The sequence below is a fragment of the Canis aureus genome, chromosome 10 (assembly GCF_053574225.1).
Source record: "Canis aureus isolate CA01 chromosome 10, VMU_Caureus_v.1.0, whole genome shotgun sequence".
NCBI lineage: Eukaryota > Metazoa > Chordata > Mammalia > Carnivora > Canidae > Canis > Canis aureus.
In genome coordinates this window covers 20,362,143-20,375,805 of record NC_135620.1, presented here as the reverse complement: position 1 = coordinate 20,375,805, position 13,663 = coordinate 20,362,143, and the positions used below count along the sequence as shown (strand labels likewise).

General features: G+C 38.7%; 1 long non-coding RNA gene across 1 annotated transcript in view; it reads left to right on the top strand.

The window, feature by feature from the left end:
• Positions 1–6,239, top strand: part of LOC144321607 (uncharacterized) — a 30,774-nt gene extending 24,535 nt beyond the window's left edge. The window contains exon 4 of the long non-coding RNA XR_013387211.1: positions 6,131–6,239. This is a non-coding gene — a long non-coding RNA (uncharacterized LOC144321607). The remainder of the gene's footprint in view (positions 1–6,130) is intronic.
• Positions 6,240–13,663: the final 7,424 nt, after the last annotated feature.

Sequence of the window (13,663 nt, the reverse complement as noted above, 5' to 3'; positions counted from 1 at the left end):
GTTCCATGTGCACTTGAGAAGAATGTGTATTCAGTTGCATTTGGATGTAAAGTTCTGTAAATATCTGTGAATCCATCTGATCCAGTGTATCATTTAAAGCTCTTGTTTCTTTGGAGATGTCATGCTTAAGATATCTGTCATTTACAGAAAGCACCGTGTTGAAGTCTCCCAGTATTAGTGTATTATTGTCTAAGTATGTCTTTACTTTGGTTATTAATTGATTGATATACTTGGCAGCTCCCACATTCGGGGCATAAATATTCATGATTGTTAGGTCCTCTTGTTGGATAGATCCTTTAAGTATGATATAGTGTCCCTCTTCTTCTCTTTCTACAGTTTTTGGGGTAAACTTCAATTTATCTGATATGAGGATTGCAACCCCAGCTTTCTTTTGAGGACCATTTGAATGGTAAATTGTTCTCCAACCTTTCATTTTCAGGCTGTAGGTTTCTTTAGGTCTAAAATGAGTCTCTTGTAGACAGCAAATAGATGGGTCTTGCTTTTTTTATCCCGTCTGAAACCCTGCGTCTTTTGATGGGATCATTAAGCCCATTCATATTCAGAGTTACTATTGAAAAGATATGTATTTAGTGTCATCATAATACCTATTCAGTCCCTGTTTTTGTGGATTATTTATTTGGACTTCCTCTTCTTTTACAGAGACCCCCTTAATATTTCTTGCAAAGCTGGTTTGGTGGTCACATATTCTTTCAGTTTCTGCCTGTCTGCTCTTTATCTCTCCTTCTACTCTGAATGAGAGCCTTGCTGGATTCTTGGCTCCATGTTCTTCTCATTTACAACCCTGAATATATCCTGCCAGCCCTTTCTGGCCTGCCAGGTCTTTGTGGAGAGGTCTGCTGTTAATCTAATATTTCTCCCCATATAAGTTAGGGATCTCTTGTCTCTTGCTGCTTTAGGGGTTTTCTCTTTATCTTTGGAATTTGCAAGTTTCACTATTAAATGTTGAAGTGTTGATTGTTTTTTATTGATTTTTTTTTGGGGGGGGGGGCTTTTCTATCTCCTGGATCCGAATGCCTGTTTCCCTCCCCAAGTTAGGGAAGTTCTCAACTATGATTTGTTCAAATACACTTTCTGATCCTCTGTCCTCTTGGCATCCTCTGGAACTCCAATTAGACATAGATTTTTTCCTTCTGAGGCTGTCATTTATTTCCATTAACCTTTCCTCATGGTCTTTTAATGTTTTTCTCTTTTTTCCTCAGCTTCCTTCCTTGCCATCAACTTGTCTTCTATGTCACTCACTCTTTCTTCTACCTCATTAACCCTTGTCGTTAGAACCTCCAGTTTGGATTGCATCTCATTTAGTTGATTTTTAATTTCAGCCTGATATCTAAATTCTGCAGTCATGAACTCTCTTGAATCCTTTATGCTTTTATCCAGAGCCACCAGTAGCTTTAGGCTTGTGCTTCTGAATTGGTTTTCTGACATTGAATTGTAATCCAAATTCTGTAACTCTGTGGGAGAGAGTACTATTTCTGATTCTTTCTTTTGTGGGGAGTTCTTCTTTCTAGTCATTTTGCTCATTGCAGAATGGCTAAAATGAGTTGTACTGGAAAAGGAAGGAAACAAAAGAGAGAGAGAGAAAAAAAAAGGAAAAACAAACAACAAAAAAACAAGGTGGGGTATCCTCTGTTTTTATATATTGTAAATCCCTTGACTTCTCCTGGAGCTTTCCAGCACTGCTCGGTCAAGAACTTGCTCTTTCCATGTCCTTCCAGCTGGTCTTCTGGGGGAGGGGCCTGCTCTGATGATTCTCAGGTTGTGCACCTATGCCAGTGCACGGTTCAGTGGGAGCTGTTTACCCCGTGAGGCCTCTGTTCCCTGGTGGCCCCTCTCCATCCCAGGCACAGGGTGACAGCAGGAGGAACAATACCCCTGGCTACGGCCAGCTCTCCAGCTCTGGCGTCATCTTCCTCAGTAACTACAACAGCTCCCGGTGCACACTGGCCTCAATTCTCTGGCAGCGGGGGCGCCGATCTGCACAGCTTGGGGGCGCCAGGTGGCAGGAGGGTCCTCGCTGTCCTGTGCCCTTCCGGGCTCCGCCTGTCCAGGGAGAGCACAGGATCCTGGGCTGTGTCCCCCGGCATCCTGGACTCCGGGGCCTGTGCCGCTGGAATGGCCCTTCCGGGAGCAGCCCCCTCCACTCGGAGCCGCCGCCTGAGCTTCCCCCCAGGATCCCCTGGGCACGTGCTCCAGCCCTTTACCGAGCTCGGCCCGCGGGGGTGTGGCACGCTCTCCCCAGGGACACACTTCCTCTGTTAGTGACCCCTAGAACCTGGAGGCTCCACTGGCCCTCCTGGGATCCTGCCAGAGTTCCCTGCGAGCACCTTTTCCTCCGGGAAGAATATGGTGTGGATTTTTTTTTAATTTTTATTTATGATAGTCACAGAGAGAGAGAGAGAGAGGCAGAGACACAGGCAGAGGGAGAAGCAGGCTCCATGCACCGGGAGCCCGACGTGGGATTCGATCCTGGGTCTTCAGGATCGCGCCCTGGGCCAAAGGCAGGCGCTAAACACTGCGCCACCCAGGGATCCCTATGGTGTGGATTTTTAAAGTTCTTGCTTCTCTGGGACTGGGCTTTCCTGTCCTGGGGGCTTTCCCCATACCCCCTTGGATTTATTTATTTATTTCCGTTTTCCTACCTTGTTAGAAGTGCACTCTTTTCTCTGTAGCATTCCAGCTGTTCTCTCTTTAAATCTCAGGTGGAATTCGTAGGTTTTTCAGAATGATTTGAAAGTCATCTAGGTAAGTTGGTGGGGATAGGTGACTTGGGGACCCTACTCTTCCACCATCTTGCCCTGCCCTAACAAATTTTTATTTTTTTAAGTGTAACTTTATATGAGAGAGAATATAGCTTAGAGAGAATAGGTACAAATATATTAGCAGAAAGACTCTGATATTGTAAGAAATGAAAAAGGCCTACATTAGGAAAACAACAGTGGGGCTAGAAAGCAGTAATGGTTCAGAGACAGATTCTTATCAACTGAATATGAGATTTGAAGTTCTATCTCTGAAATATTAGATATTTAATATGAGAAATAGCATAACTAATGACAACTGTCAATCACAGTGGAAGAACTAAGACTCTTTTCTAAGCTTGTTGAATTGTTTCAGCTCCAGGATTCTGTTCTGTTGAAAAAGAGGAGGATAAGTTCCTAAAATAATTGCCAAGATGAGATATTCTGTCAAACTTGGCCAAGTGGAGGCAAAACAACATTTGATACAGTTAGAAAAGAAAAAAAAAGGGTAGTGATTCATATACCTCATTATGTAACTTCTTTTGAAGAATTTATCTTAAACCACTAGATTTATCAATTAGGAGGTCTTTGCTAGCATGGTAAAATTAGTTTCAGTATGATGTGCTGCTTTGGTGGCAAGTGGGGAATGTTAGGCTAGGCATTTTGTAATGTAGAGTACACTGCTTTTTAATTAAGGTTGATGGTGCAGGGCAGGTGAGGTGATAAAAGGTGGGACAAGAGGAATTTTACTTTGATTGTTTGCTTAGGACTTATTTGAAAATGGAGAGGAAAAAAGCCATAAGAAAGGTAAGTAATTAAACATAGATGAAAATTATATCCCAGGAGAAAGTATCTGTTATACAGGATTTTTAATCCATCTATCAAATTTTAATCTATATCATGAATCCTACTGTAACTATATGAAATAATTTTAGAGAAAAGTCTAGAGAATTATAGCTGACTCTTGATTCGAATTTCAAAAAACTATAATGCAGGTAGGATAATATATAAAAGCAGTCAGAAATATTTTGGTGAATAATCATTTTGATTGCTCTGAAGTGATTCAGATAACCAACAAAAGATTTCACTGATGTATTTAAGAATCACTGGCAAAGAAAAAAGTTAGTATTTTTAAAAAGTAAGCATAACGGTAGAAACTGAGTCATTGGCTTGAATTATTAACTAAAGAAACAGATTGAAGTTGGTGAAGCAAAATGGACTATTTTAAAATGCATTAATACATTGCTGCTGCTGAAAGAACTGAATTCATATGTAAGGGCCATAGAATATTTTTAGGAAATCAGTACTACCATTTAATCAGAAGAAAATAAAAGATGAATAGCATTTATAACTATGTGGAAGGAAGAGAAAAGAATTTGGCAAAGCGAAGAAAGGAACCATTTAAACCAAGTTTAGAATGAACACAGCATAATGATAGAAAAGCAAAGAGAGGAGCACCTGGGTGGGTCAGTGGTTAAATGTTCAGCTCTTGATTTCAGCTCAGGTCATGATCTCAGGGTCGTGAGCCTGAACCCTGCCTCCGGCTACACACTAAGCGTGAAACCTACTTAGAATTCTCTCTCCCCTTCTCCCTCTACCTTCCCTCTCCACCGCTCGCATACCTACTTGTTTTCTCTATTAAAAAAAAAGAAAAAGGAAAAAGAAAGAAAAGCAAAGAGACAAGCCAGGGAGAGTTTAATAGACAGGATAGTGTTTAGATTAGTGGTTTTCAACCAGGGATGATTTTGCTTCTCAAGGGACATTTTGCAATGTTTGGAGACTTTTTTTGGCTGTTATAACTGGACAGTACTACCAGGGTAGAGGGTAGAGAGGGTAGTGGGTAGAGAAGGTAGTTTTGCTGCTAACCACCCTACAGTGCACAAGATAGGCTGCTACAACCAAGAATTATCCAGTCTAACATGTCCATTGAGCTAAGGTTGACAAAGCATGGCTTAGATAAATTAGAGTTTGGTTTCTTGTAAAAGGAAGCAAAGAACCACCATACTGTTTGATCAGCTGGTGACAGAACGAAATCATGATAAGAGTGCCCAGACTAAAAGTAAGGTGGAGAATGGTGGGTAAGGGCATGAAAGCTGGGAGCAGGGAAGGTCCCTGCAGGTGTGAGGAAATGCTGAGGATGTCTGGGATGATATCCTGGGAACCAAAGAGGAAGAGCTCAACACAAGGGATACTCTGGAAAAAAAAAAAAAAAAAAAAAACTCACAGAACTTGAAAATAATTGGTTCTATGCTACAGAGGTAAAGACAATGTTTCTTATATTGAAAATGGGGAGAGTGTTTTTTAAACCTGAGTCCATGTATGGTTGATTTACCTTCAAATTTATCCTCTATCAGCTAACAAGACTCTCAAGTCTCTCAGTATTTCTAACCTAGCTCTTTTATTGTTATGTCCTTTTAAGTGCTTGGACAAAGACATTCTAAACTATTCCATTTCTTGGTTTCTTTTTCTTTTTAATTTTTGAATATGTAATATTTTTACAAAATTCTTAAAAAGGCACAGAAAAGTATATAGCAAAAAGTGTCTCTCTCGGCTATGTTTTCCAGCTGACTGATTTCCAGCTGACTGATCAACCATTGTCTCTGAAGTTTCTTATATATCCTTGCAGGGACTTTTTTTTTTTCTCCTTATTAATTCAACCAAGAGATTCCTGTAGTATTAAATCAGTAACAGCTACTCAACACTAAGATAGTTCTTATTTGTGGAGAATAACATTTACAAAAAAAAAAAAAAAGCATGTTTCGACCGTGTGAATGTGGGTAAAGAAACAAACCATGAAATAAGGACTTAAATAAATACTATTCTTACCCCTGTTTCTATGTGCAAAGAAATGGACATAAGGGAAAAGCACTGCTACAACTGAAGAGTAAAATAGAACTTTCTTTTGCTAGGAAGTCTTAGTCAATGAATATATTTCCAACACAAGTAAAATGCTGAATAACGGGCTCACAGTAAGTTGTCAGAGAGTATGTGACAAGACAAGCAGCCCAAATGATTTATTATCTGAGTTAGAAGTCAAACTGACAATCCCTGGAGAACTTTGACCAAAGACTCTACACATATCGGCTACTAAGATAGATTGAAACTAACTGAGAATAAACTACGAAAATTATTTAATGGTCTAAAAGGTGTTGCTGTGTTAAGATTACATAATTTTTAAAGTTAAAATATGTTATTAAGAGAAGACTTGTATTTAAAGGTTATGACATGAAACTATCAGAAGTACAAGCACAAAGATTCCAATATTTCTTCTCAACAAAGAGGAAATGGGAGAGTTTAGTGTAAAGTTGTATATATGCTTTTTTAAAAGCATGGCTGTCTAAAACAGTTCACTTGCTAAACAAATATTTTTTCAGCTCCTGCTGGTGTTTGGACTGATACAGGTGCTGTGAGTCCAGCAAAGTATGAAGCAAAATTCCTGCGGTCATAATGCTTATATTGAGTGAGAGAGAATGGAGATAGGAGGTGAGCAAAGTGGGCTATAAATAAATGCAAATGCAAAAGATCATTCCCTTGGAATTCCCTTAGACCTTGTGTAGATGGACGAGGAGTACTCCTTAGTCCCTACTTTGTTTACTTCTTTTTCCTACAAGAAGAATCATATTCAAAGTGGAAAGGCTAAAGAACACATCATACAGAGCAAATCAGAGGTCAGGAAACATGAAGCTATAAGTTAGAAATGAACTTCCCCCAAAATCATATTTCAGAGTACCGGAAAGATATGCATATATAATTACAAATCATTAGCTATTTTTTTTTAAGTTTTATAAAGATAAAGGAAGCTCCATAAAACTGGTCAGAAGTTTCTAAAGTAGGATTAAAAAGTGGTTTCATTAAACTTTGGATCAATGTGTTAATTACTGATCCCTGAGAGAACTCTAGAACCAAAAAAATTTTTTTAAGATTTATTTATTCATGAGAGAGAGAGAGAGAGAGAGAGAGAGAGGCAGAGACACAGGCAGAGGGAGAAGCAGGCTCCATCCAGGGAGCCCAATGTGGGACTTGATACCAGGACCCCAGGATCACGCCCCGAGCCAAAGGCAGACACTCAACCGCTGAACCAACCAGGTGTCCTTAGAACCAAATATTAAATAGACTAGTTCTAAATATTTTTGTAAAGGATGTATTTATTGATCACTGAGCTATCAATGGATTAACTGTGGCTAAGGAATCTAAATTAGGGAAAATATCTTGAAATGTTTGATTTTGATTTATCAAAACATCTGCAAAAATTTCTCCTGAAACTTCAGGGCACAATAGAGAAATATGGCTTTTGATGTACATGTTTCAACTCACTAGAGTGACAGACCAGAACTAAGAAAAAATTTAGTAGATGTGTGTATAAATTTTGGCTTTAAAGAAACCTTGGATATATCTACATGGAATTAAAACATAGTGACAACTCAAATCCAACATTTTTTCTGCTATAATTAGGAAGAAATAACCAAACAGCATACAACTCTTGAAGGAAGTACATAATACCACTTATGAAGTCATCTTGCAAGTAAAAACTAAACTGAATCTAGTTTTCTAGTTTTTTAGGAAAATTCGCATAAAAAATTCTAGGAAAATAATTGTATTTCAGCTAGTTTTTGTGAAAACTAGTATTTATAACTAATCAGCAGAGACCAGATAAGGAGGCTGAGTGGACGACCATTTAGGTAATTGCTCCTGGGAACATGCCCATTAGCCATCTGGAAAGCTTCCGAAACAGCTGGTCAGACAATCTGAAAGAAGTTAACTTGTGGAAATGAAACTGGTGAGTACGTGTTTCAATAATAATTTGGTTTGCAATAGTGACCGTGATTAAGAGTTGCCTTCACTCAACATTTTACCTCAGCTCACATTTTCTCTTGAACTTCCACTGTGGCTTTTGATACCACACCACTAATGACCTCCAATGGTCAATTTTCTGTCCTCATCTTACCTGACCTATCAGTAGCATCTGCACATTTGATCACATCTTCCTCCTGAAGACACTTTCTTTATTTGGCTTTTGGACTTCACTCTTTGTTCTTCTTCTGCCTCCCAGGGCATTTCTTCTTAATATCCTTTATGGAATACCCTTTTCCTTCTAAATCTCTAAGTATTAGATTTGCCTAATACTCCTCTTTTCCCATTACTTACTCTTCATCAGCCCATGTCTTCAAAATACCTTCCACATCTGACAACTTATCACCACTATGACTATCCCAGTAGCCATGTTACCACTATACATCACCTGCATTACTATAAATGACTTCTTTTTTTTTTTTTTACTATAAATGACTTCTAAAGAGGTATTCAGCTTTCTCTATTCTACAGCAGCCTATTCTCAACACAGAAGCCAGAAGAATTCTTTAAAATTACATCCTATCATGTGACTCAGGTGCTTAAAATCCTTCAACTAAATTTACCTCTAAGACAAAATTCACAGTTCTGTCTCTAAGGTGGCGATTACTTTCCTGCCCTCCTTTCACATCACTCTCCCTGGCCCTCACACCACCCTGGTCTCCCTGCTATGCCCTAAATTCCCCATACATGGTATGATCCCACCCCAGAGCCTTTTTACAGGTTCCCTCAAACACAATTCTTTATCAAATAACACTCACTATCACTTCTTTTCAATTGCCTACTAATTCTTCTTCATAGCACTTAGAAATAATTGAACTAACATAAGTTTGTGTGCTTATGATCTACCTCCCCTCATTAGAAGGTAGACTTTACGAACATATCATCTTTGTCTCTTTTTTGCTCTGATGTATCCTAGCACAAGCAAGATGTCAGGCATGGAAAGAAGCTCAATGGATATTTGTTGAATTAAGTGAAACAACAAAATGAATAGCAGAATAAAGTAATAATCTAAATATATCCTGCTCTGATCAAAACTTATTCAGAGTATTTTATTTAGTATTTAGCATCATGTTTTAAGAACACTGGAAAGGTAACACCAGAGGAGGTAGGCAATGGTGTCAGGAGTTGAACTCTGTCCCCCTCCAAAATAAAATGTTCAAGTCCTTCCCCGGCTCCAAAAGAGGATACGATCATATTTGGAAATTGAGTTGTGGTAGATGTAATTAGTTCACATGATATCATAATGGAGTAGATCCCTGCTCCAGGATGACTGGTGTCCTTGTGAGAAGACATCTTTATGAAGACATACAGAGGAAGAATGCCACATGATGACAAAGGGAAAAATTGGCACTATGAAGTTATAAGCTAAGGAACATGAATGTTTGCTAGTAAAACACCAGAAGCTAGGAAGAGGAAAGAAAATATTCCCCTACAAATTTTAGGAGGAGCAGGGCCGTCCTGACGGCTTGATTTTGGACTTCCAGTCTGTGAGACAATAAATTTCTTTTGTTTTTAGCCACTCATTTCGTAATACTTTGTTATGGCAGCCCTTGGATATTAATACAAATGTAAGTCTAGGGACGCCTGGGTGGCTCAGCAGTTGAGTGTATGCCTTCAGCTCAGGGTGTTGATCCTGGGGTCCTGGGATCAAATCCCACATCGGGCTCCCTGCATGGAGCCTGCTTCTGCCTCTGCCTGTGTCTCTGCCTCTCTCTGTGTCTTTCATGAATAAATAAAATCTTTAAAAAAAAAACAAAAACAAATGGTAAGTCTAGAAAAGCATGTTTTTGAGGAAGACACCTTTCACCCAGAAAAACAAACAAATAAACAAACAAACAAACAATGCTTGCATGAGAAGTATGATTCTAAGCAAACATTCACAAGCAATGTTAAGTGCCTTGGGGGACAATATATGGAAAAGTATGTATACTATTGGAGTATCTTTGGAGGACATATCTTAGGTTATATATTAACTGGAATGATATTTCAAAGAGTTGTAAAACATCTTGGTTTACAGCTTGAGAAAGAGCTAGATACGTCTGGTCACATCTGGTAAATAGCCATAGAGGATGTGCCAGATGCTTATGTAAATAGAAGCTGAGAATTCTGCTGGCAAAGAACTCCAGTGGTACACAAGGCTTAAGTTCAAACACTTCTGTATAATTCTGGAAAACTATCCAGTTGGAACCAAAATATTCAGCATTCAGGAAGTACTGAAGAACCTCCAAGGGAAAAAAGTCTCAAGGAAATGTAACAAGGCATTCTGGGGGTGTGGGTCCATTAGTTAGGGTTCAAACAGAGAAAAACTGCTGTGAGCAATACAGGATGAGGGCTGCTGTGAGAATTAGATCTTGCACAACTGTGGGAGCTGGAGAAGAAATCTATGAAAAGCTGTTGCTTCTCTGACTCAGAGATGCTTAAGTGGTAGGTCTGAATTTCTTTGAGGTCAGCAAGAAAATACAGTGGCAAGTAGGGGAGAGGAAGGATAAACTAAGGCTTAGAACCCACAGCAACAAACTGGAATCACAAGGTCAAAATTTAACACTATCTATCTCTCACCAATGACCTCAACCACATTGGAGATCTTCAGAAGAGGGTACTCTGCATTATAGAATGGCATATGTGCCTGTCCCAGAAGCAGAGAATCTGGAGGAGATGTGGCAGGAGCTGCATAGAGGGCCAGGACTTGAGACACGAGGCCCTACGAACTAGTTCCTAACCCAGAATTTCATAAGGTGCCAATAAACTTAGAAATCAAGATCGATGGTGTTTTAATATAATACTATAAAAGACAAAATTAGTGCCAAAAATCTGTTAACAAAATATCAACATTTTAAATAAAGACATTGAGTATCCAACACAGATTAGGGCAAGGCTGCTGAGGCTGAGTTATCCAAGGGCAAGGTCAGATCCTGTATTTTAACAACATAAGTGTTAATAGCATACATTTTTGGCAATATAGCAGGATTCTTTTTCAAGAGAACCCAGACTCTGAGTGGCTGAATTAGTCTAAGTTTGGGGAGTGTCTGAAGGGATTTAATTTAGACTTCTGTTGACCAAATGAGAGACTGGTTATTCAAATCAAGTAATACTTCAGTAATTTGCCTCATATATTTCAGTTCTAGGGGCAGCTTAATCAATCAGCCACCATCAACAATCTCTGTGGATCAAGCCGTGCAACTTACTCCTCCTCTGTTGCCTGTTATAGTAACTGTACCCAACTTGCTTCTGGCACTTCCTGCCACCACTTGGCTTCTAGCACTATGTGATCCTATCATCCCACTGAAATCATGCCTTACATTTGATGACAGCAGTGTCCAATGTCATTTCTTGACTAACAAAAGCTATGACAGAGCCAGTCCTTCAGGGATACTAAGGTTAATTTCTCACAACTGTGGTGAAGACACATTGCTCTCTGACCCTTCTGCAAGAAATAGCTAGAAGTTGTATACATAACTCAAATGATAAATCTACTTTAGAATTCTAATATTCTTAACCCTTGAGATACCTTCCTCTATGTTATACCAAATAACATGTGACAATTCAACTTTTTTCAGTTTGGGACAACTGTGGATCCAAGTTTTCTTCAGTCAACCAGTTAAGGAAAATGCCAGAGCCACTCCAAGCTTTGGAAACTGACACATTAAATCCGGAATCTGTTTAGTGCATCCATGTTTACAAATTCAGTTCAGTCCAACTTTATATTTCTATAACCCTGATTCAGTATTTCTTGTGATCCACTCCCACATTTGTTCCCTAATTTGTAGCAACATGAAATGGCAAAATCTTGGAAGTTCCAATGTGGTTGAGACTCTTCAGAGATTGTACTTGTTCTCTTATCCCCTGGGGACCTCTGAGGTTAGCCTGGTACGGGTTTAGGAGGAACAGAAGTACTGGAGCTAAGTTCTTAGGAGATCAGAAGTCTCTTGGAAGGGAACAACCATTATGGAAGGAGGTAAGGGAATCTTAATGTCCTCTGGAGAGGAGGAAAAATTATGTCCACTTAGCAAAGAAAATTTGGCAAGATTTAGGGTTCAAGGTTATCAGCTTCAGTGGTTGCTGCCCCATCCCAACAAAATAAGCCAGTAGATCAACAGCAATGTGTGCTGGCTATGGATGGTGATACCCAATACCATACAATGACCTTAGAAGCTAATGGCTTCTATATACTTCCACCTTTCAAATCTTACAATTTCACCTGTGGCCAACCCTCATTCAAAACCATAAGTTTTAGAAAAATAGTTTTAGCTTGGCTAAATAACTTTTCATTTGTCTTTATAATTTTGTATATCAAATCAGAGTACACTAAATCTGATATTTATGTATGTTCTGATACTGATACATATGTCTTCTTGTGAAACAGAAACATGTTTTTGCAAATATGCTTGTGGGGGGATACATATAGTTAGAATACAATACAGATATATGTATCATTTATTTTATTTTTATATTAAGGCTTAAAATGTTTTATCATTTTCACATTAGCCTAAACCGTGGAGATACTTTAATTTTGACTTTTTACAACTGACTCACTTTAATTTTCATTAATCTGAAGAGCAGAAATTGGTAGTGTTTCTACCCTCACCATCTCCTGGATACCACATAATAAAGGAATAAGAAAAGAAAATTACAGAAGCAATTCAATTTCACATGCTCTGCTGTAGGCTATTGTCAAAGCTATTTTCTAATATATCAATCACTGCTTCCTGAGAGGAGACAATAACTGGTAGGAACATCAGCATAGCATGTGCAAAATGAGAAGAGGAGCATCCCATGCTTTTAGGAAACTGTATCAATTTCTGCCTGTGTAAATAAAGTATTTGCCAAAAATCACATGGTTCCTCAGGCTGCAAAGTCTAAAAAAAAAAAAAAAAGCCATTAATAGAACTGTTACAGGAAAATAATATGACTAAATTTTGAAGTTTAAATTAAGAAAGAAGGCCTTGGTAAATCATTATGGTTAATTGAAAGGATCAGATTAGAAGTTTGAGAAAATGAGTAGGGACACTCACTGTGAATCTTTTTGTATGTTTTTCCCAAGAGAAGTCATTTAATCATCCAGCTCCTTTTGATGAGTCCTGCACTGACAGTCCCCATGTTCCTAAATGTTCCCTTTGACACAGGAAGTTGTATTCCTTCCTTTTGGCTAGTAGGCATCATAGATTCTTTGACAGTGATATCTACTGGATCCTCTGCCACAGCTTGGGATCCATCCTGACAGATGGCATATGTGGGATACTCTCTCACTATCTTCTCTTCCTGGTGTGTGCCCACTGGGTGCTTGATATTTTCAAGATGCTCCTTTTTGGGGGGAGAGAGAGAGAAAATGAGAGAGGAATAGAGAGGGGAAGGAGGGGCAGAGGGAGAGGGAGAGAGAATCTTAAGCAGGCTCCAGTCTTAGCACAGATCCCCACACAGGGCTTGATATCACAATCCTGAGCTCATGACAGGAGCCAACATCAAGATTCAGACACTTAACTGACTGAGCCCTCAGGCTCCTCTCAAGCTACTCTTTCAATACCTAAGTTATTACCACCCTTTTACCAGCACAGGGTCTTGATTACTTCTGAGGATATCTTTAATTAAATTTGTCTAAGTTCATAGCATCATTAAACTTGGAAATAACTCTACTAAAGTTCCTGAAACAGTTCACTATTAGACTTTTAATACCTCCATCTGCCATATATTGTGCTATAGTTAAACACGTAATTTCACAACTTAAAGTATAAATGTGAAATTTGGTATGCTTAAACTTATACTATCATAAGTAGTGAATTAGTGTGATCTCAATTAATGATTCTCATATACTTAATATTTTTGTATCTAGAATTTGAAATACAATGAAATCTACACATGTAATTTTACTTCCTCTTTTACTATGTAAAGAATGTGACACTTCAGAAAATAAAAAATATATGTAACACATGTTAGAAAGCATAAAATAAAAAGGACATCCATATGCCACTAAACAAATTAAGGCCTAAGAATATGACCAGCACTTTGCATCTATCTGTACTCCTCTTCTAGTTCATCTCCTTCCTCCATCCACTTAACAT